Raw genomic sequence first — 8,999 nt, 5'->3', positions numbered from 1 at the left:
TCTTTCTTATAAAGAGCCTAGCTATTGATTACATTGGGCCCATTCAAAGAGGTGATGACTTTTTTTTTTCTCAAGATCCTTAAATTATCACTACCCCCAGCCCCAAACCTCCTATTTTATTGGGCTATAAAATACTTACAGGTTTCTGGCTTAGGGGCATGGACTTCTTTGGAGGCCATTACTCCATCACATCTCTTCAGGACTTAGTATGATAGCTTCCACAGAGCTGGTGTTTTCTCATGAATTATGTTTAATGAAGCTATATCTACAGGTCTACATACTAAAAATCCAACTGTAGTAAATATTGCCTAGTAAATTAGCAAAGTTTTTATGGTCATGGATAAAGATACCAAAGAAACCATTTCTAGTGAGTTTACAGAGTCTATCCTTTTTTTTTTTTTTTTTAATTGCTTTGGGAGAGGCAGATGGTTGGGTTAATCAGAGGTGTGTTTGGAGTCAAAGATGAAGAACAAGTTGGAGAAGAAAGTCATTGGAAATCAGAGTGATCACAGGACAGGAAAACAAAAAAGTAAAAACCACGGAGCTACCATTTTCTAAAGAGGCTGGCAGTATGGTTAAGTCACAAGAAGCTTCAGTCTGATTGACAAGCCTAAAACAGCAGGTGGAAGAGTTCTTTCTCACAAGCTAATGTGAACGTGCCTGGCTGCCCAGAGTGCCCAAAGCCATAGCCTGGGCTTCCAAGCAAAAGGAAAGCGGGGGCTAGTGAGAGCCACAGCTCAGTAGCAGAGCATCAACCCAGCTCGTACGTGACCCTCGTTCAATCCCCATTACTCTCTACTTCCCCACAAGCTGCATCAAAAACCTGCAGCATGTGGTTTGTCTATTACAAGCCATTCTGAGATTGATTTGGCTTACCTCAGCGACATACCCTGAAGGCAGAACAATTTACAATAAATCATTAAGAATTGGCTATGTTTCTGAGTGGTGGTGGCACAAACCTTTACTCCCAGCACTTGGGAAGCAGAGACAGGCAGATCTCTGATTTTGAGGCCAGCCTGTTCTATAGAGTGAGTTCCCCGACATCCAGAGCTACACAGAGAAACCCTATCTCAGAAAACAAAAATCAAAAGAAGTAATAAAAAATAAGATTGACTATGTTATTAGAATGACTCCAAATGACTTATTTCTATGCTCACAGAGTAGTACACTGCTCAGTCCTCCTCAAAGAAGTTTCATCCTATAGTTGGTGGCAGTTAACAAAGAGATCCACAACTAGTTAACAACTAGAGAACAGGAGGCTGCAGAATGTTCAGCCTTAATGGGACATTTATATCAGAGCTCTCCTCCGGAGGCTCAGGGATCATTGGGGACAAGGGGATGGATAGATTGTAAGAGTCACAGATAGTGATGACTTACTACAGGAAAATAATGGATTCTGCACACAACAGCACAGTTGCACATATGAACTCATGGCCATTGTGACAACACACCTAAAGACCTTCAAACGCTCAAGTCAGATGAAATCCCAGCATGGAAGGGATGTAGGCATGCCTTCCATCCCTCACTGATGAAATGGTGGTAATAAAGAGTCTCTGGGAGAGGAAACATCAGTTTTAAGGATGTGACCTACTGTTCAACCAAGTTCCAGGTCAGCCCTCAAACCCAAGAATATTTGAGCAGTACAAATGGGACTTGGTGCATCAAGAGATGGGGGCCTGGAGGGAGAGAAAAAGCGTACACACAGGTGGGTGTGTAGGAAAATAAAGGCAGATCTGAGAGGAGTTGGCGTAAGGTGTAAATATTGAAATACATTATATGAACTTTATGAAAAGTAATAAAATAATACTTTAAGAAAGAATTGACTGTGTCAAACCACTTTTAACATCTCACCTATCAATGGAGTTCCTGAATAGATTCATCCCCTACCTCCTGAATATTTCTCAGAGGCAAAAGGCAGCAACTTGAAATAGAGGAGAGTGGGAAGCAGATCACAGCGCACAACTGAGCATTTTTGTGACTAAGTGGTGGTTGATGTAGACAGACTCTTTTACAGATCTCCTCTGCATGCAGGTCCGCACTTCACAGGGTTACTTAGAGATGAGTGAAAAAATCTTTGGGGAGATCCATTTTCGGCCACAGCATACCCCTTCCTCAGACTTGTTCTCTACTATCCATTCTTAGTCAGCATAAGGATTTTATCCCCTGAGTTTAGTAGATTCTGGGCTGCAGTTATCAATTGGGGGTGGGGGGAGCTTGCAAGAGTGAAGAGAAGCTGGGAGGGGTACTGTGCTTGTGTGCAGCAGGTAGAGATGGGGTGTGGAACAGTGCAGATGGAGCCACAATGGTACATTAATCAAAAGGAAAATGCAAGCTAAACCTAGGGGAAGGTAGCCAGGTCTAAGGAGTCCTGTCTCCAGAGACAGTTTTGTGGACATAAGTAAGTTACATAGTATGTAAATAGGATCAAAACAGCAGCTAGCTAAAAGATAAATTGTTTCTAGTTGTAAAGAGTACAGCACAGCCACAAATTATGCTGTTCCTGTAGCAAATTAATGTACCAACATTAGTTTGTATTTCCTGGCAGGGAAATGCCCATGATACCAACTGCACCATCAAGGCAAACGTCCTCAAGAGAGGAGTTAGGGAAATGGAATTCATAAACGCCGTGTAAGTGGAGCCAGTTTCAAATGGCGTCCTGAAGCGCGGGATAAATAAATAGTCCCTGGTTATCCCACTACTGATGATAATTTCATGTCATCCTGAAAGTAGACAGCAAATTATATAGTGGGACTGCAGGCCATCAGGCACCGAATCTTGTCTTGTTTCTCTTTTTATGGTTTTTAACTTAAGATTAAAAAAAAAAAAAAAAGAGTTGTACTAACTTCAGCCTAGGGTAAATATTAATCTCTGACCTTTTACTGTTTCTATTTTGTATAGCCTTCAGAAAAATATAAGATTGCAGCAGGGCATGGGTATGAAGCCAATATGCCTGTTTATATTAATTCCCTGCTGACAGCGCTAAGGCTTTGATGGAGACAGGAGGCAGAGCAATCGCTGACATTTTCATCATGCATTTGTCTAGCACTCGGAGGACAGGAAAATAATTTATGTGTTTACTCACAGCCTATATAGGCTATTAAAATGCATTCACCTAATGAAAAAAATAACTGCTGAATGTTAGAAGACCTCACTGGCACTACCCCATCTTTCTCTGTACCTCTCATCCAGACACTATCATTTGGGTGTCAGTAATCATTTGAATGAGCTGAGCAGCAATGTTCATTGTTTCCCAGAGGAAAGGTCTCATCGAGGACCCACAATCCCTTTCGATTCCCCCCAATTCTAAATTTTCCTTTGCCTGAATCGAGGTTTGCATTTGTCTGGATTAGTGGTTGGCCTTTCAAAGAAAAATTACCCACTTGGTATCTCAAACAGGAAATTAAGATTAGGAATTAGTTATTAAAGTAGTTAACTGAGGATGTGAACTTACCCAGAGATTATTGACACCTAGAGCCATTTCCACTTTTAGGAATGAAAGGAAACAGGTAGACCTAAGAGCTGGGAGCTGCTGTGTTGCTGAGTGTCCACTGCCAGTGCTTCCGGACATTTCTGCTGAGGAAGCAAGCAAGAACTGACTGCTCTTTAGGCCCCTATCGTCAATGTTAGGGCTCATCTAGAAACAGAAAAAGAAAAGGCATCTCCATCCCTTCCATGTTCTTAAGGAAATGCCAGCTGTCAGGTTCATGGAGGAAACAGAATTCTTCCCTAAAGTATGAAAGAAAACAGGAACAGGAAATGAGCAGAAGTGAGCAGAGTCATGGTGTCATGTCCTGACCCCTGGCAAAAGACCACAGACTCAATTCAATTATAATTAAGGGATTTATTGATTAGCTGCTAGCAGGACAGGCTTAAAACTGAATCTCAGATATGTCATGAAGGAGGGTGTGGGGAAGGGTTTTTTAAAGGCAAAAATCAAGAGTCTTACATCTTGATTCGAAGGTAGCAGGAAGTGAATTGGGATACACTTCCTCCATCAATGCCACACCTCCTGATAGTGCCTCTCCATGCAAGCCTAGCGGAGCCAATTGCATTCCAACTGCCATAGGCTGGAATCCAGAAGTGATTCTAATGCCAGTGAAGGAAGGAACGTGCTGGCAAGAGTGTGAGCAAGTAAGAAAAGACCAAGAGCTTCCTCTTCCATGTCTTTTGCATAGGCTGCCAGCAGATGTGACCTGGCTATAAGGGGGGTAGGGGGTATGTCTTCCCACCTCAGATCCAGATTTAGGGCAGATCTTCCCATCTGGAATGAACCAGTCAAGAAACTCCCTCACAGGTGTACCCAATAGCTTAGGTTTTGGTTAATTCCTGTTGTAGCAAAGTCGACAACCAAGAACAGACATCACACGGCCCAACAGACAACTCCAGCCCTTTAACTATTAAGCATTCATCTGGGTTTGTCCACCATATATTTAAATTTTTAGGGGTAGTAATGGTATCATGCAAACTTTCTTTGGATGAGGAAGAACCTGGCACTCTCTTAAAATACGTAACAGGGGGCTGGAGAGAAGATGGCTCAGTGGATAAAACCTTTGCAAGCCTGAAGGCTGGAGTGTTGGTAAATACCCACAAAAAACACTCGAAAGCCAGGATAACCTCTCCATAGTCCAACTGGAAGGCAAAGACAGGACGACTCTGGGCAAGCACATCAAATCAGGGACATTGGTGTTCAGCAAAAGAACTCCTGCTGCGGGCCGGCCAGCCTGGGCCTCCCTCAGCCCGAGGGGAAACGGGGTCCTAGCCAGGTCGAGAAGGCATCAGCAAGAATGACAAACAGAGTCGACACAAGAAAGTGCTGAGTCTGAGTGTATTTCTTAAAAATGGCATCAGGTTTTTACAGCCATTACAGAAGAGAAATGAAAAATCTGGCAGCTCAGCGGTTGAGATACATCTGAGGCCATCTGAAACATAGTGGGTCTGAAGCAGCCATCTCTTCTGCACAGGCAATCTGGGCCTGGGGGGCTGTGGACTGCATGAGGCTTGAAGTTTGAATGCTCCGTCTCAAATCTGAATGTAAGAGTAAGTCCATGCACAAAGTGAAAACCAGGCTTATATAGAATACAGAAAACAGGGCAGATGGCAAAAGTCACATAGGCAGGTGAGGGCCACATCAAGGTCAGTAAGATCAAGACAGTAAGACAGAAGTCACATCAGTCTTAAGGTCAGTAAGATCAGGCATCCAGGTGTGAAGCAGAAGAACAGTGCTATCCTTCCTGCTGGGGCTATCTTGACAGTCCCAAGCTAATTCTCTGGGTCTGTTGGAGGCAAGCACCAGGAAGTCCCAATCTAGCAGCTCCTGAGAATGCTCTTAAGTGAGGGAAGCCCTTCAATTACTCTCTGGTATGTAAAGCAATTCTGTCTTCTGTGGGACTGCTCTAAGAATTCTATGTTTACAGTAGCAATAGTGACTGACCTCTGTTGCTAACTCTGAGGACACCCTGTCTGATAAGGCAGCTTCCTTGTGAGAAATTCCAAGCTAACAACAGCTTGGTAATAAATAAGGATATATTGGAACACTGTGCTGGCCAGGGAACAATGTTGAATCTTAGTTTTAACTATTTACGAATCATTTCTTGGGGTACCTTTATGCCTGAATAAGAAGGCATGTTGACGATTGGAAAGACTAATCTGGAACATGTCTGAGTTAGGAGATGCCAACGATTGACTGAATACCCAGGAAGCACAAACTCCCTTTGAAGTCATAACACCTCTGGCTCATGATCAGGCTTTCAACCCTGATACTGCAGACTTTACTGGAGTAGATGAGTGGACGTGGCAAACTCCCTTGGTAAATAAAATAGCATCAAGAGAGACACCCCATATTGAACTCTGATCTCCAGATACATGTGAAATGTCCATACACCCATATATGGGAACACATATACACGCACGTACGCACAAACACACACACACACACACACACATACACACACACACACACACATATATATATATATACATACATAAATATATATATATATATATAAAGTAACACAAATTCTCATTAGTCATAATTTCTATCTTGAGGTGGCATTATTTTTTATTTGATTTTTTAAGTTACATATTAATTTATGCAAGTAAGTACAAGGGAAATCAGAAGGAAGCATGTATGGCTGGCTGCTCTAGCTATAGAACAGCAGTACGTTGTCATCAGTTGAAAATTCTATTTTCAGTTGGCTTCTTTCATCAGCCCTTCATGATCCTTTTATCTCTCTGCTTCCAATCAATATCATATTAGTCGGTGCTCTCCAGAGGAGCAGAACCAATGGAGTATCTATAGATAAATAAGAGGAAAGACTTTTAGGAGCTGGCTTCCATGATTAGGAAAGCTAAGATACCCCATCATTTGCCATCTGCAAAGTGAAAAGCGGGCAAGTTGGTGGAGTAATTCAGTCTGGGCTCTGAGAAGAGGTAAGACACTGGTTCTGGACTCAGAAGGATGGAGAAGTAGAACTACTCCACCTGAAGACAGGAGAAATGGCTGGCTGCTCCACTGCTGAGGAGACCCAGCAGCTTGCCCCTCCTCTTCCTTTACTTCTGATCTATCACGGCCATCAACATGATGGCCATCTGTATTCGTGAGGGGAATCACCTCTTCTCAATGTCCTTGTTCAACTTCAGTGTCTTCTAGAAACTTCCTCAAAAGCATGGCTGGAGAGCTTGCCTGCCATTATTGTCCAGCCCACACAAGATTAACCTTCAGAGTTATTTCATCTCCTTCCCCTGTTGAAGGGCACCAAGCTTTCCTTCCAGAAGGTCTGGGTCCTTTGTGGGAAGACACAATATTTTATTTCTTTAAATCTTAGTTACTTTTCTATTACCGTGATAAAATGCCTTGGAGGAGATGTGGCTTTCTCGGAGGAGGTATGGTTGACTAGGGGAGTAGGCTTGGAGGTTTCAGAAACTTAAACCAATTCACTTCCTGTCACCTGTGGATCAAGATGTAGAATTCTCAGCTCCTTCTCCAGCACAATGTCTGACTGCATGCTGCCAAGCTTCCTGACACGAGGGTAATGGATTTATCCTCTGAACTGTAAGCCAGCCCCATTTAAATATTTTTCTTTATAAGCATTCCATGGTCACGGTTAGCAATAGAAATGCCAAGTAAGACATTAGCCAACATCCCCTGTCCCAAAAACGATCCAAGGAAATTTTACTAAACATTTTGTGACTATATTATATTTTTACCTAAATTCTTGCTGTTCTCATCTATCTGTTCATGAATGTTCTGTTGCTACCTCTTGTTGACAAGTTGTATGCATAGATTTGACTACTTCAACTCCAAAAGCTAGTGTATTTTCACTTCATCGATCAAACCTGCTTAATGATGAGAGATTGAAAGGGGCTGAGTGACCAGTCAACCTCTTCTTCCTGCTCCTACTCTTCTTCCTTTGTGTGTTTGTGTGTGTACATGTGGATGCATGAAGTACACCTAAGTGGCAAAGTGTGAAAGAGGCCAGAAGCTATCATCTAGATACCATGAACCTGGAGCTTGTCATTTTGGCTAGGCTTGCTGGGCAGTGCATCCTAAGATCCACCTCTCTCCACTCCCCAGCACTAGAGTTCCAGATGGGTGCTGTCATGTTGAGCTTTCATTTGAGATACAGAGAGCCACCTCAAGTCCTGCCCATACAGCAAGCACTTCATCCACAGAACCCTTTTCCAGACAACATTGTCTACCTTGGTCTTACTTCATTTTGCTTCCCGAGTTGGAAGTACCTGATAATTATTTAACCAGACAAGTTTTTAGCTGCTTCTGTCTACTGACCAGTATCTCCCACCACCACAGGATTAAAAGCATGCATATATCTTAAATACTGTTGACATGTCTATGAATTGGTTTCATGGGAATAATTGTAAAAATAGAATAATAGCTTGGAAGATAATCAGGGCTGCATTGTTTATACTAGTGAATGGTTAAAGAGAAGTTACATTTTTAACAACAAGAAATTTATTAAGTATGTTGTAGTTAAATGAAGCCATTAATACATTATATAAAATTGCTTAATGTTAAAAGGGAGATGACTCAACATTGTGTAAAATCAGTGTCTATTTTTGCAGAAAAGAAAATATATGAATGCATGACAGTAGAGGGAGACTATAAGAAAATGTGACTATCTCAAAGAAAGCGGGTTTAGAGATGTCCTCTCTTTTGCTTATCTATACATTCTACATTCCATATAACTGACATGTGTTACTCCTACTCAAAATGACTGTCATTATCAGAATAATGTAAAGGCTAATTCTCATACTTTTATTTGAAGTGATTTGATGTGGCAGTGAGGACCATATTCCAAAGTATCTCAGAATTTTTCATTTTATAGTTTCCCATGTAAGAAACCTAGTTCTGTTGTCTCTCTACTTAATATATTAATTCCTATAGTAATAGTCCATGGCTGTAGCTCTTTACATTTCTAGCCATAAAAATGCAGACAAGGCTTTTTGGTCGTTGTTCTCTGGGAGAGATTATTATAAGATATTGAAGATAATGACCCCTAAGCAAGTATTCAGGAAATGAGGCCTAATTTGTTACAGCACTTGCCTTGACATGATAACCATTAAGCCTGGTTCAGCATGGAAGAACAGGCTGTGCAACAGCGCTGGAGGATGCACACCTTGCACAGTCAACCCACCACAAATACAGTGAACCTGCCATAAATACAATCTACCAGACACAAATGGTGCCTTGACTACACAGGGCATAAGAGAACAGAGGAACCGGTCTGTCTGGGCTGGGGTCCAGAGCAGAACTTGGGTGCAAGCTCTGCAGCCAGTCCCACAACACCCAGAGGAAGCTCCATTCCCAGGCGCTCTGACACATCCAGGATCAGAGGTAAGCAGGAACAAACATCTGTCCCAACACTCGGAGTAACTGGGACCAGCCAGCGGGACCAGACACACAGGAACTCTGCTAGCCTAGTGACTCCAGTTCCTTCCAGTCTGTCTGGGTTAGTGTTCTGAGCAGACCTTGGGCACAAGCT

The 8,999-nt window shown here is 42.4% G+C and overlaps 1 long non-coding RNA gene across 1 annotated transcript in view; it reads right to left on the bottom strand.

Moving 5' to 3' along the window:
• Positions 1-6,034: 6,034 nt before the first annotated feature.
• LOC116076029 overlaps positions 6,035-8,999 on the bottom strand; it is a 23,752-nt gene continuing 20,787 nt past the window's right edge. The window contains exon 2 of the long non-coding RNA XR_004112786.1: positions 6,035-6,292. This is a non-coding gene — a long non-coding RNA (uncharacterized LOC116076029). The remainder of the gene's footprint in view (positions 6,293-8,999) is intronic.

Source organism: Mastomys coucha, unplaced genomic scaffold (assembly GCF_008632895.1).
Source record: "Mastomys coucha isolate ucsf_1 unplaced genomic scaffold, UCSF_Mcou_1 pScaffold4, whole genome shotgun sequence".
Taxonomy (NCBI): Eukaryota; Metazoa; Chordata; class Mammalia; order Rodentia; family Muridae; genus Mastomys; species Mastomys coucha.
The sequence above is the reverse complement of the archived record's forward strand: the minus strand, read 5'-3'. Positions and strand labels throughout refer to the sequence as shown.